This window comes from Passer montanus, unplaced genomic scaffold (genome assembly GCF_014805655.1).
Source record: "Passer montanus isolate IOZ18808 unplaced genomic scaffold, ASM1480565v1 scaffold28, whole genome shotgun sequence".
Classification (NCBI taxonomy): domain Eukaryota; kingdom Metazoa; phylum Chordata; class Aves; order Passeriformes; family Passeridae; genus Passer; species Passer montanus.
In genome coordinates this window covers 5,606,018-5,633,466 of record NW_024367483.1, presented here as the reverse complement: position 1 = coordinate 5,633,466, position 27,449 = coordinate 5,606,018, and the positions used below count along the sequence as shown (strand labels likewise).

The window sequence follows — 27,449 nt, the reverse complement described above, 5'->3', positions numbered from 1 at the left end:
ATGTATCAATATAAATCATGCTGTGGAGAGAAAACCAGTCTGTAACTAATTCTGCTCCTGCTTGGCTCAAGCATGCTCTCTTTTTTTTTTTTTTTCTTTTTTTGGCTGTGCATAAATGTTCACTGGCAAGTGCTCATCTTTTGCAGACTGAAAATCAAAAAGACAATTTCTATCCTGAAATAAAAATAAATCATATATTCTATTCCAGATTTGGCAGCGTTCCCCATAAAGAAATATAAAAAATTGGGAGTTATATAAGCCACATGCCACAAATCATCTTGCATGCTCAAATGTCAAGTTATATTTTACATGAGTCACTAACTATCTGGATTTCTTTGGTAATGTTTTTCTCCTCTTGGATTTGTATCCCAAGTCCATGCACTTTTTCTTCTGCTGCATGGGAAACCTTCACTCTTTCATGCAAACTCTATGTGAAAAGCTATTAAAAAACAAACAAACAAACAAAACCCAACCAACCTAACAAACAAACAAAAAAACCTAACCAAAAAATGAAATTTAAAACCCAATACAAAGATTGTGAAGTAGCAAATTTGAGATTGTCTCATTTACAATTACTGACACAAGGTAGCTGCATGCTTAGCTGGATACCAGATACCCCACTGACACCACTCATACACAAACCTGGAAGACATCCATGTTTTCTCAAATACATGTGAAATGCAGAATCCAAGTTTGCAACATTTTACACTTCCATCTTCCCTGAATCTCTTAGCTAGTCTGATCCATCTTGCCACCTTGATATTGGCAAGACACCTCTAGTCTGAGTACTTCAGGCACTGAAAAACTTGAGCTAACATGAAGTCAGGTCTCACATTCCTTGATGTGGTTACACAGTAATGCAGGAGTGGGAGGGCTTAGCACGACTGTCCTCTTTTGGGACCATTATATGGTGTAATTCATAACAGTGGCCAAAGCTGGTGTGTAGTCAGACAGAGAATTAGGTAGTTCCATGTGAAGCCCACATTCCCTTCTTTTGCTGCTCCTGAAGGACCATGGGTGTAGCAGAAAATATAGGCTCATATTTTCCATGCTTTTTGAATATAATCATTGGCAACACTTAAAATCTGTGACTATTTCTAGCTCATCAGTAATGCTTAAAAAAAATGATATAGCCACCACAGGAGAATGCCTTTATTATGCTATCTCCTGAACCAAGCAGTTTCAGCTCATTGGGATTCAAGTAATTAAATGCTCGAGCAACCCCTGCAAGTCTAGACGGGAACGCCTGGATACACAGTCAAGTACAAAGTGAGCAAGGCAAATGCTGTTCCAGCTTCTGCTCCTTGCCATCTGATAGTCAGTTTGGTCATTCTTTACTGCCCATTGGAGATAGCTGCCATTAAAGAGGGAACACCATGAATCGTAACGTCTGGCAGTGCTGTTGAAATAGATGAGACACATCGTCATTTTTTTGCTTCAGCAAACTTAATCCACAGCTCTGGAAAATACTGCTGAAGTTACCCTGGCATAAGACAAAGCTTTTGGATTCTTCAATGAGTTGGCATCTGTGAATTATTTGCCACAGAAGCATAAATCTTGGCAGCATCTCTTGCTCTGAACTTTGAAGAGCAAGGCTGAGAGTACGCTTTCACAAGGCAGCGGCGCTTGTCCTTTAAAGGTTGAGATGTGATTCTATGGTAGGAAGAGAAAAAGAAAACATGAAAATTTTACAAATGAGATTTTTCAGTAAACTTGTTATTTTCAGATGTTTCAAAAATATAACATTTTTCCCCAGTGAAAATCATGAGACATACCACCATAAACAAACATATATAGAGAATTCATACAAAAGGTGTTGCATCATTTAAGAATCTTGAATATGAATTCCTTAAGCTGGGTTACCAAAGGCAATTCTTAGGCATTTTTTCTGCCTTGAAGTGTGATGAACAACCAGCCTCTCCACATGATTTGTTGTAGGAGCCTTGCACCACAGCAAAGCAGACAGATGCCCAATTACAGCCTAGGGCACTCTTCTTGAGGTTACATCTTTAGCAAGCCTTGGCCTTTATCCCCTCCTGCAGGTGAGAAATTTTGTCCTTGTCTACATTAGCTTGGAAACATTCACTCTTTCTCTTCCCAATTTTCCTTCCAAGATGAATACATACAAGTGCTGCTAGGTAAAGCAACTGTCTTTAAATATAAATATAAATATATATATAATATATATATATATATGCTGCAGAAAAATAATATATGGCACATATATATTATTAATATTAGTTATCATTAGGATGATGTGCATACCACAGAAAGTTTCAAGGCAAACCTTCCTTTTCTCATAGAGATTGTAACAATTTAAGGAAATTGCAAAATATTATTTCCCATATCCCAGTCTTCCCAACCAGTAGTCTGGAGACATGTATAAACAGGACAAATTTAGCCTCTGTGAACAACTCTTCTGGTGCTGATTAAAAAATACTTGCTGATCTAACATTCAGTAAATAACATGTTTTTTTGCACTACTGATTTTTTTTTCTGTTTTCAAGGCAAGGTATTGTTTCATTGAAAAGTAATCTCTTAGTTAATCTGGGAAATTGCTTCCCTTCATCTATGACTATCCACTAACTTGGTAATGAATTTAGGAGGGGTTCCAATGTGTGTTTGCTGCTATTTGCACTAAAATAACAGAAATAGAAGTTAAATGAAAAGAACTAATTCATGTGAAAAGGCTACATTTCTTCAGTATGCCACGGATGGTAAAATTATAGACTAGGAAGAAATGTTTAGGTAAAATAGTATTAAATTCACCCTTATCATCTTTGTGCTGAATCTGGCAAACTAAAACATACAAATTTACTGAGATGACAGATAAATGCAGATCCCCAAAGTTTAACACTTGTCAGTGCCCTTGTCCTTTTTGAACTAATTTGTATGCAAAAGCCCATGGAAATGTATGACAATGTTCACCACAATTTATGCTTAGTAAAAAAAAATAAAAAATTCACTTGCGTTAATCTTATTTTCCAATAATTTCAACAGATGTCCCTTACTTCCTATATAATAATTAGGTATTGATACTTAAATCCTTTTCCCCTCATTAACTGATTTTTAGGCCATACCTCTAATTCAGTCACTTGTTTTCCATGATAAATAATCCTAGTATTTTAAATCTTTTGTTATATGAAGACAGATTTGCCTTCCTCTTCTCCCCATGCTGTTTTGAGGTAGGGTAAATGCAGTATCATGGCATTCAAACTCTTGTAGTACTAGAAACACACAGAATGGTGTAAATCGAGGATTTTTGACTCCTCAGAAAACTGAGAGCTTCCCAGAGCACAGGTCACTCGTGGTGACAGCTTGTTTAGAGTTCATCGGGGCTGCAAATACATGCATTTATGCACACATGTAAAAAGACATACAGAAAACTGGGAATATCTACCACCTGGCCCTATGTTATCTAATTATTCAGCACACAAGGCATCTTTGCAGCCTGCTTGGCTGCAATGTTGTAAAGCCATGTTTAACTTTTCAATTCATCCCTTTCTCCAAGGTGAAAATATGCCTGCATATTAAGCACTCTAAATCCCAAACAGAGGACCTGGGGCCTCATCTTATAATGAATTTCCATTATAAAACCTAACCTCCTAATGATTTTCATCCAACAAAGCCACCTCCTAACGATAATTTCCTGTTTTTCAGGAAGCCCTGTGTTTCAGGGCTAATTTACATAACTAGGTAAATGACACTGACTATATCACCTGTGTCTGTCACATAGAGGGAGAAATCACTTCCCCTTACAAAAAAACCTATTGACTTTCATTTGCTGCATCATATTTATTCATGGATCTGCTAATTAATCCTCTTTATTTTACAGCTCCTACCAATTTTATTCTCATGGAAATCTGATTTACTTGTTTATATTAACTAGGATGGCTCTGGAGTTCTTAGAAGTTTCTGTCATACTTAGCACTTTCTTTCCTTAGGTACTAAGGATGATACAATGAATATATTGCAAACCACAGTTAGCAGTTCACCAGTTTCATATTCATGGGTGAATGACATATGGCCCTGGCAATTTATTCCTATTCATTTCTAAAATTTGTTTTAAAACCTTTTTAGTGAGGTTTCATCTCGAGACAGTTCCTGTCCCCCTCCTCCGTAATGAGAGGTTCCTTCTGCTGTGGAGCTCCTGATCTGTGACACAGGCTGCCTTGAGCTGTGACAAGTATATTATCTATACATGAAGCAGAGGTTTCCAGCTCAGCAGAAGCTGGGAGCTGCTGTCTTCCTGAGGCTACCTGTTGGGCAAAATCCTGACTTTGTGGTGGGTTGATCCTGGCCAGCAGCTAAGCCTGCAACCACTCACCCACTTGTTCCCACACCTCCAGTGGGATGGGAGAAAGATTCAAAGAACAAATGATGGAAACTCACAAGTTGAGATAAAGACAGAGATAGCAGCAGACACAGAGGCTGCTATGGAGAAAATTAACTCCATCCCATCCAGCCAAGGTACAGTTTTGTAAAAGAGAGCAACCCTCAGGTGCAAAAGAAGTCAGGGACTGCTCTGTGTGGCACCAAAATTGACTTACCACAGGATACAGCAAAGCTGGTCATGTCTCAAGGAAAACTTGGTTAAGGAAAGGCAGAACACAGTAGCCAAAGGAAAAAAAAAAAAAAAGATGTGAGAAGAGGGGGAGAAGGGCTTCAGATGCTGGAGCAGAGCTTCCTCTGCAGCCCTTGGAGAAATCATGCTGGAATAGACAGATATTCACCCTGCAGCCTGTGGGAGACTCCATGCTAGAGTTATGGATATTTCCCAAAGGAACTGTGGCCCATGAAGAGCCCACAGAGGAGCAGGTTTATCCTTCAAGATTAGAGCCCAAGGGAAAGGCCCATGATGGAGCAGGGGATAGGTGATGTTAAGAGAAAGAAAAAGCAGAAAGGAGCTGTTATGGATTGACCACACCTCTCCAACCTCCTACAGTGCTGGGAAGAGGGAAGAGATAGAGTGGGTTGAGATGAAGGAGTGAGGTTGAGCCAGGGAGAAAGGGATAGGGTAAAGAAAAGATACTTTAGTTTTTGTGTTTGTTTCCCACTATTCAATTCTAATTTAATTAGAAATATTTTTTTCCGTTAACTAATCTCCTCATTAGTTAAGTAATGGCACAACTCTTTTGCCTGTACCAATAATTAGCAAGAGATCTCTCTGTCTTTACCTAAGCACATGAGCTTTTCTCTCTATTTTCTCCCCTTGTTCTTCTGAGCAGGGAGAGTGAGAGAGAAGTTGGATAGGTGCCTGGCAGCAACCAAGATCAACTTCCCCCTTGTGAAGGCATTTCAGCATGAGGAAGGTTCACCAATTCTTCCTCAAATGGCTAAATCCAGGGATGACTTTTTATAAGATCTGAATCACATTGGTTTATCCACAATCCTCCAAGATATTCCAGCAGGTTTAAGATTAGTCTGGTTATTTCCTCCTGTCTTTGACCATCTTAAAAGCCTTAAAAGTGTGGAGGACCCAGAAACACAAGTTCCTGAAGTTGCAGGTGAATGTGCTGACATGGGCCAGGTTGTTAGGCTGGGTGGGGAAGGCCTCCAAAGGTCACCATGGCCACAGCTTCTTCCTGTTATTGGTGTGTGGTGGCTTGCAGAAGGAAAAAAATTCTACCCCATGGTTACCTTCACAAATTGGAATCACAAACTGGGCTTGCTCCCGAGGATAAAAGGAATGAGCAGCAGGAACTCTGAGCTCCTACCTTCCACAGAGAAAATACAAACATTTGTTCTGATGACAGCAGCTCATTTCACTTCTATGGGAACTCAGGCAGAGGAGGAGCTGGTGCGTTTTTTTATTTTCCAAAAGCAAAAGGGTTAAGCACAGGATCAGCAGCAAGAGACAAACTTCTACTTCTTGCTGTGTTCAGTATCCTATTCTCACCCCTCACACCTGTGGATTGATAAGATCTAGCTTTTTATGATCTTTGGTCATTCGTAATTCCTATTAAAAACCAAAAGAAGCCAACAAAGAATAAAATCAGAACCCAAGCATTACTGCAGCAAATAAGTTAACAAATAGAATACATTTCTTACACAGCTATTGTTGACCCTCTCCCCTTGTAGCAGAGAAAAATCCAGCTTTCAAAATTGTGATGAATATGTTGCCAATATAATGATCTTCTAACGTGCAAAAAAGAGGCCAGGAAATGATTTAAAATGCCATAAACTTCCTCAGAACAGGTTTCCTGCTGATATGCCTTTCTCCCCGAAGTGCTCCCCATGCTCTTTCTGAAATATTCATTGCCCTAATGATTTCTTCAGGCACTGCTCCTATACATAAAAATTAGTTCCTCCTATCAAGAAAGAAGTCATTCCAAGGGAACTGTTATGGGAGAAATCCACAGGATCCAGAAATGTATGCAAAAAATATTTGCTTTTCTTTCTTTGAACCTAAGGAGTTGATTTTAACTTTTATTTTCAGAAGTGGCACTGTTACTTTTATCCATGTGTTTACAAGTCAAAAAACATATTTCTAATTTTTTTTTCCCTAGAGCTGTTACACATTTCTGTTTTACCCATGATCTGTCTTATTTCATGGACTTGTATTATGCCCCTGCAACACTGCAGGACTAGATGCACTAGGATTCACAGGATCATCCATTCTCTAGACACTTCTGCAGCTCTCAAAGCAATTCAAAAGATATTTATTCTGTCACTTAAACTGAACCCATTCCCGGTCCCTTAACATTTGCTTGCATATTCATTGTGGTTTTAGGACATAATTCCTTAACTCCTGACACCTGTAACACATGGCAGCTGTTTTGTAGGGTAGCTTGCTAGCAAAGAGAATATCTCAGCAACTCAAAAATTGAAAGCCTCAGAGTCCAAGTGTCCAGTCTTGCACTCACCTGTTCTGCAAGGAAGTTTGGTTCTGCAAGAGGTTGAACCATGGTGTTTTAAGCTGCAAATGCAAGATGTAGCTGGGGGTGTGTATTCTTTTGGCATTTGTTAGAGGTGGGGCAGTTATCTCCTAATAGTTGGGAAGTTTTGCTTTATCTCTTCCAGAACCAATCCTCCCTCTGGGGAGATCTCTTCTGTTAATGGGCCTTTGAGTGTCACTGCATGACTGATAAAATTGCATCATCCCATTGTGAGATGCTCCACCCAGGGGGAGGAGCCAAACATTCCTGCTTGTATAAAATCTGAGATTTGGACCACCACATGTGGTCTTTTCCCACTGGATTGTCAAAGAAAGGCCAGGCCCATCTACAGCACCACTGAACCTTCAAAGGAAAACTCCTTCTACAGGATCCCTGCTCCACCAGAACCACATCTGTCACTCCAGAAGGACTGCAGCCACCATTTAATGGGACTGCTACCACCACCCTGACCAGCAGAGTGTCAGGTCATATTTCTGACTCTGTCAGTGTTGTTTTGTATTACTGCATTTTCTATTTTTCCTAATAAAGAACTTATTCCTACTCCCACATCTTTGCCTAAGAGCCCCCTTAACTTCAAAATTATAGCAATTCAGAGGGAGGGGGTTTACATTTTCCATTTCAAGGGAGGCTCCTGCCTTTCTTAGCAGACACCTGTCTTTTCCAGCCAAGACACGGCTCAGGAGCACTGCATTCATCTGTGCACCTTGAAGGCTGATTCTACAGCTCAAACATTTCACTTAAGGGAACGTTTCTACTCTATGCACAGCTGTTTAGACTTCTGCACATTAAATTTAATGAAATGAAAGAAAATAGGTGGCCTTCATTAAGATCTGGTTCAAGCAATAGCATACCAAGTCTTGCATTGCTCATTTGGGGGATGAAATGAGTGCAGTAGAAAGCACAGAGTACAAGAATAATGCCAGCCAGGATGGATTTGAACTGGAAAGTTGCAGTGAAGAGCATGATTACACTCACCCAGAAGAGAAAAAGTGACCTAAAGGAGAGCCACAAACACACATGTCACTCACTAGTGTTTCAGTGGTAGAGTAAGCAATTCAGGAATTAATCTGCTCCCTTCATTCCACAAAGGCTTCAAATAGCTCATGGAAGGAAGGAATACAAGACAGATCTCTAATGCCAAGAGCAAGCAGCCACATATACATAATCTTGTCTCCCATATGTTTAGCAAAACAAGGGCATGGATACTCACACGTTCCCACAATTCTCCAGGGTTATGCTGCACCATTAGTAATCTCTTGAACATCTATTAAAAATTCACAAATCACAGAAATCTCATACAGGAGTGGGGATCTCACTCAGCTATTCTAAATTTTTAGAAATGTGAAGAATAAATAAAAGCTAAACAAACAGCCCTTTGATTTAGACTTTACACACAAATAAAAGGCAATTTACTCAAGATTCTGTGGCATCAAAACCAGAAATTTAATGGTAATTGTGAGATATTTAATGGTAATTGTGGGTCATATTAAAAAATACAGGACTGTTATCTCTTTCTGGACACAATCACATGCCTATGTTGGTATATTCCATATGACAGTGGAATATACCAATGTTTCTTAAAAGTGTTTACCTTGTTTTACTATGATTTGGCAAGATTTTTAAACTAATAATTGACATGGTGCAATACCTAGAATAAGAGTTGAATAACTGGCAGATATCTAAAAACCTATATACTAGGTTTTTTGGGGTTTTTTAATACTATAAACTATGATTGATTATAGAGTGTAAATGCATTATTACCCAAGTCCAGTAAGGATAAATCTATTCTCCAAAATTATTGAGTCATTTTATCAGCAGTCTGTGTGATGCCTAGTGAAAACTGTAGTAGTGTGAAGGTTACAGTGTAGTAAGTAACAATAATAAAAATGAAAAATATCTCCTACACAAAGGTAAAAATTTACTGATGGGGATGTTGCTGGAGCAACATTGCATATTAATACAGCAAAATATAAGAAAGTTCACTTGGAATAAAGAACAAAGATTTTACCCTGCAGGGCAGCAGAGTTTGCTCCAGAAAACATCAACCAAAGAAAGGCTACTGAATCTTTGCAGGCAGCATCTTTGACGTGAGCTCTAGTGTCAGTGATGCAGGTAAATGCATTAGTTATTGGTTAATTTGGAATTTGCTGGAAAACTGCAGCACATATGTATTGTTTGGGAATTGCCTAATACATGCATGTTTGGAAACCTCACAGCATGCCACTGTTTGTATGTGGGGTGGGTATCTTTGTAGTCTATACACAGATTTCATATTTTAGACACAAGATTACTCTGTATCTTTTTTTTTTATTATGCACAGTGTGTTCCCCTGGAAAATTCCTTATATTTCTGTACATGTGGTGCCTGTTATGGCTTCCTGCATTCATCTTATGACCCACTTCCATATGAAGTGGGTCATAAGATGAATGCAGGAACCCACATTTAGAAGGCTGGAACCTTCCATTTAGAATTGGCTGACACATGCCTGAAAATCCTGGCCAAAAGAACAAGTTCTCAAAATTGACAGGACAAGATGTCCAGGTGGAAAGAGAATATATAACTGGAGAAACAAAATGAAAATCAATACCTGGCTTCCTTGCACCCAATAAGCTGTAGACCTGGGAGGCATAAAAAAGTGAAACAAAATTAGGAATGTGTTTTTTCCTCTGGGGACAAGGTGTCTACAGGTGGCAGAAGGGTAACATGTACCACCACTTGGTGCTTGTGCTTCAGGGAGAGGTTTTTGATGGAACTCTAAGAAGCTCCCCAAAACAACTCAGAGAGTCATGCCATAAATGCAATCTGGTTTGCTTGCTATGGAGAAAATAATGCTAAAACTTTCCAGAGTACATAGTGTACTTATACTTTAAAGCAACCTGAAAACCTGAAGTATCAGAATTCACTCACAATACATGAGCTGAAGAAGCTAAAAATTTAGTGAATTCAGCATCCAAATAAGGAGCAGTTTCCATGTATTGAGAGCTAATAATTTAGCCTGGAAGACAGCAGACTCACTCTTGCTTGGAGTACTTAAAATAAGATTCAGTATACTTTAATGTAGCTTTTGAAGGTGGTTGTGTGGTATGTTTATAAGGAATGTGTATAAGGAAGCTCAGACTGCTGACAACTTTATTGGATTAAATAATTCAACTAGCATGCAATATGAACCATGCAGTATAATAGGGCCAAATTCAGAACTTTCTTGATAAAAAGCTGTGCTTTCAGTAATGACTTCTTTGTTGTGTTCTTAATATTTGAAGGATTGTGTGGCAGAAAGAAATCTCAGCCAACCCTGAATTTGGAGGTAAAGTCACACTTGAATTGCCCAGTAGGTCTGGCAGTACTGAAGGTTGTTAACTATTCTTATTTTCATGACCATGATATTACAAAATCAAACCCCCTCATAGCTGACGAGTTAAAAGAGTGAATGGTAATAAACCATGGTGCTGCTCAAAATGATGAGCTGGTTCTTCCACTGCAATAAATCAACATTATTTCCTTGGCAAATGAAGCCTTAGATTTATGCCAGGTAAGGGTCTGACCAGCATGTAGTGTTTTGAAATCTGGAGAAACCATTTTTCTTGGTTGCAAAGTGCCTCGTTCGTCATAAAAGCACAGTAAAACATTCAGAAGGGTTACTTAATACATTGTCAAAGTAAATGCATCTCTGTAAATCAGAGTCAGCATGGCTATGTCTCTGGTGATACTAGTGTTGCTAAGGTAACTACTAATTTCCACCCTAGAGTAAATATTACATAAAGCTGACAGCTTATTCAATTTTATATGTTAGACTTTGGGGCAGAGCATGTCTTTTATTTCCTCCTGTGATATTGACCCCGCTTCACTTGTGCACCCTCTTGGCTGCTTAAAATCTTTTATCCTTTAACCTTTATCATCCACCAAAAAAAGTATCAAGGTAACAGCCAACAAATCTGCTCCCTCTGGTCTGCTGCTTTCTCACATGCTTTGCTTTTTATTTCATGTCAGGTTATGAGTCAAATTTCTTGACTCGTACCCTGAAGCTTAGAAACAGCATCTCTGAAATACCATACAGCTGGTTTCTAAGTGAAGACGTACAGCTGCTATCAACCCAGTTTTCCCCACTTAATTTGAATCTATGGTAAGCAAACCCACTTGTCTTTCATTTTTACTTGTTGGGGTCTTTGGTGGGCAGCTGTTAGCATTTTGTTTTACAAACACACAGCAGTACTTACATGTTTGTAGGAACTCTAAAGATATAATTTCAAATGTGAAGTGTTTGGTGGTAATGGCACCTTAAACTATTCCTTCCCCTGTCTCATGGTGTCATGTTTGTAGGAACTCTAAAGATATAATTTCAAATGTGAAGTGTTTGGTGGCAATGGCACCTCTTAAACTATTCCTTCTCCTGTCTCATGGTGCACTTTGCTTTCTACTATGCTGGCACAATCATTTGCTACTCTGTGCTACAGCTCTGATTAGGATTCTCTCTTAAACATGAAAAAAAGCCTTCCCTGACTGCCTTTTTATTAGCCCAAATCAATTTCCTGATTGGGTTGAACGAAAGCGCTATAAACAGGCATTCTAACATAACTGGGGATGTTTGTCTGCATGGCAACAGGAAAATGGAGATGTGAGGGGAGAAGGGCAAGGAAAATGAAATCTAAAATTTCACTTTTCCTACACTCATACTGAGGCATCCCAAACCCAAAATACGTATTTTTGAATTCTACATTTACCATTTTCTTCCTCACTAAAGAAGATACTGAAATCCAGCTTTCTTATTTAGGTCTTGCCTCAGCTTTTGATGACATGGTCTGAATATACCCACAACACATACTCAGAATGTGCTATTCTGATATAATGCAGCTGTAACTAAATTCAAACGTACCCTTTGAATTTCATGGAGTGACAGTGATTTACACCAGCAGGGAAACTAACTTAAGAAGATGCAACTGAACAGGGCAATCATCACCTGCACACCTGTCAGGCCTGTTTCAAAGAAATGCTGAATAGCCACTGGCCTGTAGCTGCTACATGAAATTACTTTTGAACAGAATCAGTTTATAAGAGGTTTAATCTCCCTTGGAAATGCAGTGCAGTGGAAAAAAAACCAAAAAACAACCCAACCCCATGTTTACAATAAAACCCCTTCCTCTCTTTTGCAAAAAATAAGTTTACTTTATGAAATACCCACAAATTTGCACACACAATGAGAAATAGGAGAAAAGAAAAACCCTTTTTTGTTTCTATTAGTAGAAAATTAAATAAAAGAAGATAATTTTCCAGCTATGGAAATAAGCTGGCCTAAATTCCTGAATTTCATACCTTTTACAAGGCTGCATGAAAGAAGCCTTGAACTAGTTATTTATATGCTCGCATCCATACATTCATCACATTTATGCTGCTTATTTTGAGAACAAAAGAACATAGGACATGTACTAAAAGATATGGCTTTGACAGCTTGCCAGATGTCTTGTTTTCCTCTGAAACAGGGAGCTAATCACTGCCTCACACTGAAGATGCAATCCTATAAACATTAAACTGCAACAGTGGGAACGCGGGACTGAAAAACTTCTTCATGAGCTTCAGAAAATGCTTAAGTTCTATATCAGAAAATTATTGCTTTTGGGAGAGACAGATCCCCATTTCCAACCTCAGTGATTGAATGCAACATCTTTATATTTGTGAGGCAATCTCACAGACTCTCTCAAGGAAAACAGCCAGGCAAACTGCCTTTAGTTTGCTTATCCTTCCAGAGTGGCTGAGGTCTAGGAATCAATTAAGGATTCCAGAAAGCTCCTGGGAGGAGCGCAGGCTGTGTGTATTTATTTGCACAACCCCTCTGCACTCCTGGGTTTTTTGTCTGAATGGTTGTTTTCTATGCCTGTTGAGTCTTTGAAATCCAAACCAATAACAGAGATGATTTTATTAAGCGGACAGATGCCCTTAGCAAGCCAGACTGGGATCATCATTGCCTTTGACGTAAATTTATGGAGCAGTTGTCTGATGGTAATGACTTTCAGTCATCACCATGTCTGAATCTGAGGCTGTGAGTTGGGTAATAATTGACTTGGGATTTCATTACCAGTTTCCTGACCCATGTAGTGTCCTGCATCCATCTTGGAAAGAATAGATCTCAATGTTCTTAACAAAATGTTAGAAAATTAAGATTCTCTTTTCAATGTCCATCAAATGTGCACAGACTGAAGGATCAATTAAAATTCCTGCAGTCATGCTTGACTTTTAAAGAGAGACTTTCAACATAAATTCTCCTTCTTTGGTAATTTTTGTGATTATCACAGCTAAAACATCACTTCAGAACAAAACCAAAATTTAAAAAAGCCCCAAAGTTTAGACCAATGATTTTCATCTCTGCAAAGTGAGAAGAATCAAGATCAAAAAAAGTCATTTATGAGTTCCTTAGGCTGAAGACTGTACTGTCACAAGAAAATGGTCACAGATGTTTACATCTTGTGCTGAGTTTCTCAAAAATTATTCAAAGAAATCGGTTTTTCGTTCTTGAAAAAAAAAATATTTAAATCTAACTTCATTTTATAGTGCAAGCTAGTGTATGTACAGCCAACTATTTTATGCAGATATATTTATAATTCTTGCTTATTGACATACGCAAGAAATTATTAATTTAATTATTAATTTATTTTAAATTAACCTCTTTTGCAAGTGCACCTTGGTGTTCATGTCTCATGATGCATATAAAGAGTGATGCTGACAGACAAATGACCATAAATACCAAAATTACAATGATCCCAGGGAGTTTGTCACAGCATGAAACAAAATTATCAGAATATTTACAAATACATTCTAAATTATTTGAAATCATTAAGTCTTTCCTCTTTACTTAGGATGACTGTAGTTTTGCTAAAAACTGAAACAGGTCTTGAAACTCTGAATTTCTTACACCAGTCTGCGACAAGAAAACCTTCATTACTGATGTGAGTAGCATATAGGAGATCAGCATTAAGCTGGTTAGAAGATTAATGTGCATGAAAAGGTCAAAACTAAAATAGAGTTAGTCAAATGTAAGAAACTGGTTTTATCTGATCTAAGTCAGTAGGACTACATATTGGTTAATTACTGTACAGAACAGGAGTTGCACCATTTGATCTCTAGGGATAACTGCAACCCTTAAAGGAAAGTATTTAGAAGCATTTGCTAGTGTTCCAGGATGGAAAATTTGAGAAGTTTCTACTACAGGAGTTATACATAAACTTGTGCAGTTCTCAGTAAATGAGTGGCTAACACTTCCTACCCAAGTCCTTCCAAAAGTCTAGACTGTGTTTTACCAGCAGGACATAAATTAGGCTGAGCTCCATCCTCAGTTACACTGCAAACAAATCTCAGCTGTATGTGTGATGTGCTACTTTGCTACAATTTGTCTTTCAGAGACCAAAAGGCTTTCTACAAGTTTTTGTGGAGCACGGCAATTGTGGTAGTTCCTGTCCTACATTCACACAAACAGGGAAGTGTGTCCAAAACTTCCTTTGTACCTGTATCAAACAATTATCTCTTTTTTTCCCTTAGTAAATAAGAGATGTGACCACCTAACAGGACTTTTCTAACACTATAAACTTGAGTCCTGGAATTCTGTGATCACCGGTTCTCCTGTTGTCATTAAATGATTCAGGTTAAAAAGACTTTGGGAGTTTTCTGTATCCAGCTCCTATCTCAGTGTAGGGATAACTTAAATTTAGCTGTCTCTGGAAATGGAGAATCCAAAACTCTCTGGGCAACCAGGACTGGTGTTCAACCATCCTCACAGTGAATAATTTTTTTATCTTAGATCTAATTACATTTTTCCTTCCTGCAGCCTCCCTTCACTGCCTCTTGCCCTTTTGCTGTGAAACTCTGACAGAAGTCTAGCTCCATCTTCTCTATAAATCCTTTTTAAGAAGTTGAAAGTGACATTTAGATCTTCCCCTAGCCTTATGTTCCTCAGTCTGCCACTATTGAGCTCCATGACATTTCTGTCAGCCCATTTCTTGGGGTTACTGAATTATCTCTGAGTGACAGTCCTTCCCTCCAACTTATTTGTTGGTCCCAGCACTGGTGTCATCTGCAAACTTGATGAGGATTTATCATCATTCCCACCACTCTGCTCATTAATAGAGACATTAATCAGTATTTGCCCCTGTATCAGCTGCTGAGGAATGCCACTAATAATCACATGCCAGTTGGACTCCACTCTACTGATCATATTTGGCAGCCTAGCAAGTTTTCCATCTGTCCAGCCTATTTTTACCACTTTGGCTGCAGAAATACTACTGTGAGAGACCATGCCCAAAACTCTGCTGCCATCAGAATAAGCAACATCCTGTGCTCTCTCCTCATCCACCAAACCATTTTTGTAATCTCCAAAGGCAATCAGAGGTTTGTAAGACAAAACTTTCTCTTAGGGAATGCAAAGTAGATAATAAGTCAACATGTTGGGGGTATTTTGTATCCCTACATAAAGAAAATCAGTAGAATTTGCTCCACAGCCTCATTCAAGGCCAAAGGTTGACTGACTGGCCTATAATTATCTGATTATTTACCCTTGTTTTTAATGAGTGTAGACTGATTTACCATTTTCTCATAATTTGTGACATTCTGAAATGGCCACAGACTTTCCAAGATGACAGAAAGAAGCCTTGAAATGACTTCAGACTGTTCCCTCATCATCCTTGACCATTTCCAGTCCCATAAGTTTATGCTTCTCCCATTTCTTTAAGCTATCCCTTTCCTCGTCCTCCTCTACCATTATTAGCCTACATTTCCAGGGACTGACACTGGACATAGGACATGTCAGGGGCATGAAAGCCAACCTTGCCACAGTAAAGACTGAACCAAAGAAGGCAGAGAGTCTTTCCATAGCCTTTGTGATTACATTGCCTATCCCAGGTAACTTATTCATTCTTTATCTTCTAATAATTTGAGGGAAAAACAATTATATTCTTTGTGAATTTATATAGCCAAATAGCATAAACATTTTTATTGTATTTACACACCAGCTGTGAATGAATCTGAATTGCTGTAGTAATTCATTGTGCAATTTTCATTAATATAGTATTTCAATATATACAATTAAACTTTTTTTGGTATCTCTTGCTTACTCTTTGCAGCCTTGCAAAGCAACCCCCAGCCTCTGGTAATTTAGTAAGGTAGCCATTTTTGATCCACTATGACTTTCAAATGTTTCATTTCTCTGCATAATTTTTTTATCCCACACAGTTACTGCTCAGGCTTAGCTAGAAACAAAACAAATTGCTCCAGGATTACTTAAACAGAAAGTTCTTAAGCTAAAGAGATCTATCCAGACAGCAAATCAACCCATGATAAAATAGCAATTTTCTTATTCAGGTAGGTCAGTAATTTTGTGTGTACTGTGAGGCTGGGAATAACAGCTTCATACCAGGCATTAACCTTAGGTCTCTTTGCCAAGTTTTCTTCAAAAATCTGTAAGGCTAGCTGTTATTGTCAGAAAGTGTACTTATGAATCAGCACAGACACAATTATATTGAGTGAAAGCAAAAATTCCCCTTTTAAAGAATATTAACATTTAAAAATCAAACTCTAAAACAAACAAACAAACAAACCAAACAAAAAAAAAAAAAACCCAAAACAAAACAAACCCCAAAAAAAAGGAAAAAACCCACAAACAAACCAAACAAAAAAAACCCCCAAAAACAAAACAAAAACAAACCCCCCCCAAAAAAAGGAAAAAACCGCAAAAAACCCCACCAACCAAACCAAAAGCAACCTAGAAAAATGACATTTGAAGTTGCCTTGGGAACTTCAAATGGATACTTTAAAGTATGCTGTGGCTGTGCTTACAGGCTGGCTTTAATCCTGTGATTTTCCTTTTCTCTACAGTACTAGTGCCATTCAGAGCACACAATAGACACTTTACTCTTAGTAACACCTAGTCAATACTTTCTTTACTTCTTCTAAGGATACATGCCTTTGTTCAGGCTTTATTTACTATGCACTCTATAAATCTGCTCTGATTAGCATCACACAAGGACTCTGTAAGAGCATGAGGAAGAGAAGTGCATTCTCCCTGGCACCTCTCGATAGCTTCAGAATGTAAGGCCTGCAAATACAAACCTTTTCACAAATATGTTCCAAATTATCCACATAAATGACAGTGGAATACATAATTCCCTCCATACATAACCTTCCTTTCAAAAACTAGAATGTTTCCAGAACAAGAAATTCCACATTTTAATCTCTGAAAGAGGGACAGCGGGTGCTGGGAGGTAAGCAAGAACACACAACCATTTGTTCAACAAGGATAAAGAAAAAGACAAAAGAAAATGTCAAGTGGCTCCTGAGCACAGTTATTTTGTTCAGCTAAATCCAGGTATTCAGTCATGCCATATCCACATTGCACATCAGCTGTAAGCCATTACATTCTCCTTGCCAGCAAAGGTAGATCTTGAAGCATGGAGGTTATTCACTTTAGCAAGCTCTAAAGTGAGGGAAGAGAACATTACATATTCTCCAACCTCATGCTCAAAAAGGCTGAAATCTTCATGTTTCCTTGCTTGCAAAGCCCTCAGCCTGAAGATGACATGCTATAAGGCTATTTTTGTATTGCATGAAAACAGGGGAGGGAATGAAGTGCTACAGCTCCTGCCTTAGTCTCACCAGGCAGGTGACATGTACCGCGTAACATTTTGGTGTAAGCTCTGATCCCGCTGAAGTGGGAGTTCTGCCAATGACAGGAACAAAGAAGAGAATTTCCCTAGCTCTAGGACAAAAGTAGAAGATATAGACTGGTCTAGAGTATGCAATTGCCAGGAAAGGAATTTGACCCTTTGTCTGTGTTTAGATATTGTGTAAGACATTTTGGCATGAGAAGTGGTAAGCTTTATAATTAATAATTTATTACCACAAGTAATAAATTATTAATTATAAAGCATCTCCCCTTTATTTCTTAATGTAATCATAACTATATATGTATATATAAAACATACATAGATGTACATTACTTTATATGTATCATGTATTTATGTATCTACTTAGGTTATACATGCTCTATGTATACAATTGCAGTCTACAAGAATAAGAAAGCACTTCTTATATATTAAGTTTCTGTCAGTTCTGTTCATTATTTTCCAACTCCTTCCTGAACTCTATATACAAGGTAGGTGCTCAGAAATCTGGAATTCTGTCTCCTTCATCAAGATTTTGAAGGGAAGGGGAAATAATTTTTGTTTCTTCAGCTCAAACCTTTTATGGGATGAAGTTGGTATAAGTCTTTGTAACACAAGGTGTCCGTAGCCCATCTTATTGTTGGGGGAAATGGACTCACTCACTGTGATATGTAGTGAAAATTATTGCATTCCCAGGGCAAGAAAGTCAAGATGTCTTCATGTTGTCTGGGAAAGAACTAGCAAATGAAATTTCCCTGTGGCCAGAATCAAAGATTGCAACAGAAGTTAGAATCTGAGCCGCATAGTCCTTAAGTACAACCTGACATTTGCCCAAAGAGCTGCCCTGAGAAGGCCTCTATAGCCTAAAACTGCAGACACCTGCTGTCATGCTGCGAGGGCAATGGATGGAAGTAAATAAATTGCATTTCTGCTACCTGTGTTGCTTGGTCTTTGTGAGCCTCATTAATGCAAATAGGGGCTGTTTGCCTCCTGACAATCCATCACACATGAGGACTGGCCAGGAGAATTATTTTTTAATGATCAAGGAACATAAAGGTCAGAGAGCTACCAAAATTGACTCAGCCATTGGAGGAAAGCAAGAGCAGTTTTAAGATGCTGTGGATTAACTCAGTCATTCTATTATGAAAGAGTTCAAAAGAGAGAAAAAAAGGTAATAGAGCAGTGACCACACACCCTCCAAAGCATCACCTGTGCATTCATTTTCAGCACCCTGGTTCTTCTGTTTTTGCCAGAGTTATCCAATTACTACAAGTGAGTTTACCAGGTGTATCTTCTGTATAGCTAGAGCTGCACAAGACTGAGTCTATGGGCCACATCATCTTCTGGGGATCCCTCTATTGCAGGCATCAAGATAATCCAGGAATAGAAAATGGCTTGCAAATTGCCTGACAGATGTTCAGGTAAATAAGCAGAGGATCTTTTTGGTATACATCAGTATTACAGGACTGCAAGGTGCACTGGAGGGGAAAAAAAAGCTTAGGGAAAAAAAATATTGCCTAAAAAATATTGCTCTCTTTTCACGTGCTGCTGGTTTTAGATACAGCAAGTGATATTGATCCAGTTGATAAATCATTTGTTCCATTCATCCATGCTTGGAAACATTCAATCTATTTATAGCCTTTAGTGGAGACAGAGGTGCTTCAAAATTCTACTTATTTTAGTTTACCCAATATTATTAAGGTATTTTTACTAACTATATTAAAAGAATTATTGAAAAAAACCAAAACAAAAATGCCCAGAAATAATTTTATACAAAAAAGATAAATTCAAAGGAACATCTCTTTAAATAAGTACAGCTAGTTTCCAAGCTCATTCATTATTAAAATGAAGGAGGAATATTTTCTTTGATCCAAATTTTAAGATATTTATTTCCCCACACCTGTACATAGAAGGTGGTTAAGTCAGTTTTCATTATGTAGTGCAAATATTGATTTGTTCACTTGTTACTTAAAGTGTGATGCCTGTCTGACATTTCCTTTCTGCTCTGGATTTTATTATAAACTAAAACATAATTATTTTCCATTTTTCCTCAAATGTTCTGTGTTGGAGTTAACAGTGGACTTATTTCTATTACAGATTTTAGGAAGTGTCTCCATCTGATTCGCTCCCGTTTCATGAACTTTTTAAATTACATTTTTTAAGAAAGCAAGATAAAATACATTACAGGATATTTGACTATATGACCTTTGTGGGCTACAGGATTTTAAAAATTTCTAATGGTGCATTGCCCAAAATAATGTAAAATCTTTTTATTCCTTGTAGAAATTGAAAAGTATATTAAAAGATCAACAAAAATTTAATAATTCCATGTGATACAATGGAATTATTGTTTTTTTTATGAAATAAAGTGTTTTCAGAATTGGATTACTATCTATATTTTTACTAATATCAAAATCAAGTTTTTGATGCATGAAAAAAATCAAAACCTATGATATGTGAAAACCCAGATTGTCAGTTCCCTAAACACTTTGGATAGACTGTCAACAATGGTGTTAGATTTTTTTTCCCTCATAATTTGGATACATTTGTGCTTCCAAAATTTAAAAGTTCTCCTTTTTCATACCTGTGCTATATTCAGGAAATGTTAATCCTATATTTTGATCTCATAGATGATTTTCTTCCTAATCAACTAAAGCAAATATAACCCTCAAGCAATGAACTTCAAGAGCTTTAAAACTGCAGACATTATCAGCAGATGAACTGTTACTTAGATAAAGGGATTAATATATTTTTTGCATATATGAACCAAAATAACTGAATTCAGATGTGATATATATACAGTTAGCATCTGATTTTTTTTTTTTCTTTGCAGGAAGGTTTACCTGAAGGATCTAAAGAAATAGGAAATAGAGGCAAGCTGGACATGGCTGGAGGAGGGGTGAAAAGTGCATGAAATGTCACTCTGCCTGCCAGAGATAAGGTCTACAAGCTGACCAGAGGTCCCAAAGAGCCCTAATGGAAATGGGTCTGCTGATGAGTTTGTATATTGAGATAAAAAAATTATTATTTTATTGGCATGACTGAAAGATGGCTGTGTCAGGTGAAGAACTGAAATATATTATGGTGACTAGATAATGTAAAGTGACATTTTAGCACCCATAGATGAAGATTGAGACATAGAAGAGAAAAATAATTTGGAATATTTTGAAATGTTCCATGAGCAGAAGGCAGATTACTCAAAAGAGAGATGTACTTGAGTATATAGGTACTGCACTTGTGTAAGGGTCAAAATATAAATTAAACCCAAAGGTGAGTTATTTGAGACACACAGAGGTCAAGTTCCAAAAACAATAACTTTACATTTTGAGCTAAAGTATTCTGAAGTTAAAAAAATAAACAGTAGGACTGATGATGAAAATTAAATCTAAGATGTCCCTGAGTTTCTGTAAGAGAGCTGAAATACAGGATGAGAAACAAATGCTATTTTTATAAAAAATGCATAATCATCTAATAGTGTTTCTCCTTTTTGCAGCTCATGTTTGGTGGTCACCTCTTTTTTGTCCCCATTAATTTAAAGCAAACTGTGGTCCAGGGAAAAATATGCAATAACATACCTGTGTCCGTACAGCAGGCAACATTTTTCCATAATGTGCATTTTATTTCACTGTTTTCATTTCAAAATACTGAGACCAGGATTTTGACCTCAGGCCTTTCTGGTTTTCTTCCTTCTCACAATTTTTCTGTAGATCACCACATGACCTCCTTTGGCAACCGCTTCTCTCAGGGGTTACGTTCTTGATAGGCCACTCACTTTTCCCCCAGATTATGTTAGTCATCATTTTCTCTCTTCTTTTTGCCTTTCTGTGGCTGCCCAGCAGACCAATGTATATTTCAAAACTCTCTCCCAGGTTTCTATCCTGAGCTCTGCAACCAGGTGGCTACACTTGTCCACCTCCCATTTTTCTGCCTCTACCTCCTCTCCTGCTGCACTAATTTTGGCACCACTCCCCTCACATCAAGTTAAAATCATCACCAGAATTTTTTTTTTAAATTTGCTGCTATAAGGCAGTCTAGGAGTCATCAGATGAGTGAAGAAGGTTGCAGGTTCCTCATTTTTAAATGCAGTTATGAGGAAATCATTACATATCCTCAATATTCTGCCACTAGCACACATTGTTAATTCCTATCTGTCAGCTTGAACACAAAGGAAACAGAATCCCAGCCAGAAAAAGTTACATGAGCCCAACTCCCCAACTCTTCTCTTATTATTCTACCTCCATCACCCTGCACTGAGTGTATAGAAAGCAGGATACTCTTACCCATGTCCTGGGTAATTCTGAACACCACCAACACCTGCCTGTTCCCAAGGCTGTGACCTTTATGCCTCCCCACTTACCACTTCCATGCTTTGGTGTGTGCTGTCAGACTTGATAAGCAGAAACCCACTGGCTTAACTTTCCTCTGTCCGTTTTCTCCTACACCCTTATCCATACAGGCTTTTAAATCTGACAGAGAAATATGGCTCCACATAAGACTTTGGAAAACATCTTCCTTGGTTTATAAGTCTTCTCATTACGAGGTACACAAAGATAGCAGCAAAATTCACAGAGGAGAAGGAAAGTAATTGTAATTCCATCAAGACTTCTAATTCAAACTGCTTCAAATGTTAATAGATTTCCAACACAGCAGCAGCTAATCCCACACTGTCAATTTTTATAGTGGGAGAATCACCTGCCCTGACATGTTTAATGTGCTTTTTGTAACCAAGCACCTTGAGCCGCAATCTCATCTGTTCTCATTAAACAAACGAAGCCTGTGGATGGGAATCCTCTGGGGACAGCTCCCACCATGAAATATGTGCAGCCATTACCAAAATCACAGTGGAGCAGTCCCTGCCATCCCACTCAGCCCCATGTCCTGCCATGGACTGCTTATCACAGGCAGCAAACCTCTGCACTTTCCTCTGGCCCCATGTCCCCCTTCCCTGCACAGGGAGCAGATGTGGTAATGGTGACTTGCCACAGGAGGTGACACTGCTCCCTAAGGGTCCATATTAAACCATCACTGCAGTGAGTGACAAGAAGCACTCTGCTAATAGAGGTTTTGTCCTCGGGAATGAGAAATAAAACGTTCCCTGACTTGTGGCCATTAAGAATCCCACAGCGCATTTCATCAGGCTAGGGTTTAGCACTGGTATCCTGATCATATTCCAACACAGGTAATTGCATTTCACCTGCTTAAATTCTCCTGATGTACCAGCTGAGTTCTCCTATTCACCTCTTGAGCTGAAATCAGTAGCACCAGCAACACAAAGGTTGCTACTACACCCTGCCCTTCTGATGGCTGTGTTTTAGCAAAGAGCATCGCTTCCTACATACAGAGCATTCCAAATCCTCTGCAGAGCATATTGATGCATGGGAATGGTGCTATATATACACACAATATAACCAGTCAATAACGGGAAAATTGTGCAGTATTAAAGGATTTCAAAATAAATTAGGCTACTTTCCCCACAAATCATTAGCTCAAAAAGAAAAAAATCAGAAACACAGCATATAGAAATTAATATCTTGGTCAGGTAAAGAAGTAAACATTTCTCTAATATAACTGAGAGTATAGATATTGATTTCTGAGCAGATAGGGTAGTGCAGCCTCTAGCAATCCTATGATTAAATCACTAGCTTCAGCTCTGGCAGCACTGTTTCCTGCAGTTATAAAAAACCCACAAAAATTAATATATATATGCAGAGGATATCTCCAGATCCCCAGAGCTGTTCCTCTGAGTAAACTGGCAAAATGTAAATATTTCCCCGAGGGATTCTGATCTAGTGCAAGATTACTTGACTGAAGTTGATAATTTTAGTACTTCTTTGAACAGGAGGTATTTTCTGCCTTTCAGACTTGATTTGTTAAAGCTCTGAATGGAAATAGATTAAAAACTGCAACCAGCCTCTCTGACAGAGCTTTCTGAGCACTCTGTGGGCAAACAGATTTGGTGTTCTCACAGGTTCTGACCTGAGTGTCCCGGAAGGTAACACCATTCTTTCTTTGCTTTTACTGGACTTAAACCAAGGCTTCCCACTTGGAGGCAGCAGGCACTGCTGAGATACAATGCTCCTACTGCCAGAAATGGAGGGTTTCATATAACCCAACAGCAGTAGCCACAACTGTGAAAAAGCAAAGGTCATTTAAACCCTGTAACTTATCACAAGAGCAATCTGTGCCATAAACAATGAAAGCAAAGATCTGATTAAAACAAAAAAACAAAAAAAACAACAAACCACTGAAATTGGTGGGCTGCATTAATTTAGAGGAAAACAAAACCTCGAGATGCCTTGGCAAAGCAAAATTTTATTACTGATCGTCATATTTCTTACAGATTTAAGATTCAGTTCAAGAAATTCATCATCTTACTTGTCTTTTCCCCTTTATGTGATGGAAGAACACAAAAAAAGAAAGTTTTGCAAAAAGATTTCTTCAAAGCTGCTTAAATGTCTCAAATATTCAGTGGTATACAAAGGGATATATTTTTTCGTTTTAATTTAAATCAATAAGAAACTAGAACATCAAACTGATGGAATTTTTTTGTATTCAAATTAAATGAGGAACTTAAATGACAAGACCAAGAATGAGGCACCATTGCAGCAGCAGCCCCAAGCAGAATGATCTGCTAAAAAGGGTTAGACAAGAAATTCTCTAAATATTAATAAAAAAAGAAGAGTTACTGGAAATTGTGCATCTTAATTGTACACCATTTATTCCTTATAAATATTTTCTATTTAAGGCCTAATATGCATTAAATATTTATGAAGTCTTTATTAAAGGAATTTCACAGTGGTGTAATAATTTTTGAATTGCTGAAACAATAGGGCAAAGAATTCCTAAATTGGCAGATTTGATTTCTAGGGAATTAACAGTTCATAGGGGGTTCCTCCCAGACCTATGGACCCAAACAATTTATGCCTCGTGGCCACTCCTGACCAGGGGAGATCTGTACTCTGGGAACATGGGAAGGGTCACAGATGATGCTGCCAGGACCTGCCTGCCTGTGTGATTCCTGCCAAGGCAAGTTTGGTCACTGCAGGAAACCAAAACTTATTAGTGCAATTATGATGAGCACTGTGCTATAGAAAACAGGCTGTAGAATAAAAAATGTACACTATAGGGAGCTTGTGCTACATCAACACTTTCTTCCTGGCAATAATATTTTATTGGGAAAATATTGTTTATACCACCTCTCCCTCTGCTTCACTTGAGGAGGTAGCTATAGTTATGAAATGTGTAAATGTGCTTTTACTTTACATCTTTCTCTTTGTTCCTTCCACTTCCCCTTCCTTCCTTGCATGTTTTTATATCTCTTCATGACAGTGATACTGTCCCAAAGGGAGCATGTTTTGCTAGTGTTTGTTATTGTTACTATCAATATGTTCAGCCAATCGTTTTATGTAAACTTTTTTCTTCAACTTGGGAGTAATTTTTTTTAAACAATGAAAAAATTGTATACTATTTTTCTTATATAAGTATTAGGGTAATACTATGAAAATTATTTAAAAATTTTCTGAGCTTTAATAATTTATATTTTATTCTGTTTCAAAGCTCATAGAATGGTTTTGTTACTCCTAAATACCTGTAAATTCTTCTTAAGCATCTTTCAAGCAAACATGAAATAATAGCCAACAGAAGTGGTGGCAAGAAAGTCAAATTTGGTATTTCCAGAGAGACATAAACAGAATAATGTGGCTCAGTGCTTATTAGTGTGTTTTCGCCTTGCAGATTTTGCAATGGAATAATGCAACAGATTTTAGCAAATGCTTAAATCACTTCTGCTATTGACCTTGCCCTGCTGTTATCCATCTTAGGAAAAGTTTTCTTTTGATGTTCATATCATAACCTTGTCTTCAGTTTTGAGTAATATATGGAGAAAATGAAGGATAAAGAGGAGTAACAGCAAATGCAACAGTATTATTTTTCCCCTTTTGAAATTTCCTGAACTGCACTTTTCTTTCAAAGCAGCAAGCTTTCCGGGCATATTTTTAGAAAATACTAGAAGATGCATACCCATAGCTTCAGAAACAGGTTTTCTGGCTTTGTGTTGGTGATACAAATGTGAGGGCAGGGTTTTGTCCTCACTCAGCAATCCCCTTTCTTTCTCCCACCGCTCGCAGCCCCGCGATCCACAGGATTATGTAATTTGCGCACAGCGGGAACAGATCCCGCACGGATGAGGGAGCATTTTGCTGCAGTTATTAGCTTGAAGTGTGTTTTGTCCTGCCTAGTTGACACTGCTCCATGTGTCAGAGCATTTCAGTTTGAGAAAAGGAGGTGAACCTCACAAACTCCACTCTCATTTCTTACAATTTCTCCTCTCAGGAAGAAAGAAGATATTCACTGACTTTAGCTGTTTGTAACTAGTAGTGACAATACTTCTCCTGACAGTGTCAAACTCTTTCTGAAAGCAAAAGCTGCTCGTCTTCTGACCCAAAGAGTCTCCACACTTCAGGCAAAACCCACGTTTAGTATTACAGAGTAGAATTTTAAATTTCAACAAACTATTTTTCAGTCCTTAGGCTCTCATCTCCATGGCAACAAGGGACATTTGGGAAAATCTTGACACTATGGAGTAGACACACACTTTATATTTTATTAATGCAATATTTCCTAAAGGAAAGTCCAGGTGAATTCCTTCTTTTCTCTATACCTAACTTGGCCTTATTTTTTAATGTTTTCTTGCTCTCTTGGAGAGCCCAGCTCTCCACCAACCTCAGCACAATTCAAACAGAACCCTCTCACTTTTACTTCCCCAGACATCTTTCTGTTACTCTAGGCTCAGATTCAGGAAAACCTTAACTTTTCTCCAACTGAGTTACACAATTTGTAATCTTTTTTTAGCTGTCCATCCATATCATCTCATGCAATATAATCTAGATCTTGAAGGTTCTTCAGGCACTTGAGCTGCCTGGAATGAGAAGAAAAATGAGTGTTCATCCAAGTCTTCATTCTTGTGTGTCTCAACTGCTGCAGTTTCCACCCCTGTGGCCTAAATGCCATATGTCTTCACTTCTATCTGTTCAAAATTTTCTGCCAAAATAACTGTTTTGGCTCATAGATTTCTGGCATCAACTCCCTCATTTATCTCAGCAAGCTCCTTTCTGAGTATAAGATATTTTATGGGTTTGCTATTTCATAGCTACTATCGTCAGCAGTATCAGTGCTGAAGGCTGGATGGTAAAAGTGACTATCTGAATAAGATGAAGGAGAACAGCAGCACCATTTTTTAACACATCCAACCATATTCACTATTCCTGTTTCTGTTTTGCTCAGAATCAAGATGGAGCTGCAGGTGTTGCTTTTTACCCTTTACCCTTTTCCGACCTGTGAACACATCAAAGGTATAAAGCAGATTACATGCTATTGCCCCAGATTAAAATTCCTTTTATTTTCAGAATTAACTCCCAACTTACTCTCCCTTTCTTACTTTGAAATATCAATTACCTCTCACAGTATCTAAATTGGAAGCTCTGCAGAACAGAAATGTTTTTCTTTCTATACTTTTGTAGAGAAATTGTACAGAACATGGTGCAGCAGTAAGGCTTGAACCCTTAGGTGCTAATACAAGATAAATAGACACCTCTAACCAAGAGAAAGGGGATATTTGCATAACTTAGGACTTGTGCTAGGGAAATGATGCAGTCAGACTAAAGCAGATCAACAGAGATGGATCCCATGAGATAAAATTTTGAATAATTTATCCTGTTGCTCCCTGGTGTTCCAGAGACCCCAAAATAGCTGTTGGTTCTTAACTGATTTTGTAATTCTTTGAGGTTTGGGTTGGGTTTTTGGTTTTTTTTTTTTTTTGTTTTGTTTTGTTTTGTTTTTTTCTCCTCTGTATATTTGATTTCCTTCTGAGCACAAGGAATCATGGCTGGGAAGAGATATTCAGTTTTTTAACCCA

At 38.0% G+C, this 27,449-nt stretch overlaps 1 long non-coding RNA gene across 1 annotated transcript in view; it reads right to left on the bottom strand.

Moving 5' to 3' along the window:
- Nucleotides 1-805: 805 nt before the first annotated feature.
- Nucleotides 806-27,449, bottom strand: part of LOC120504095 — a 65,460-nt gene continuing 38,816 nt past the window's right edge. The window contains exon 3 of the long non-coding RNA XR_005627935.1: nucleotides 806-1,653. This is a non-coding gene — a long non-coding RNA (uncharacterized LOC120504095). The remainder of the gene's footprint in view (nucleotides 1,654-27,449) is intronic.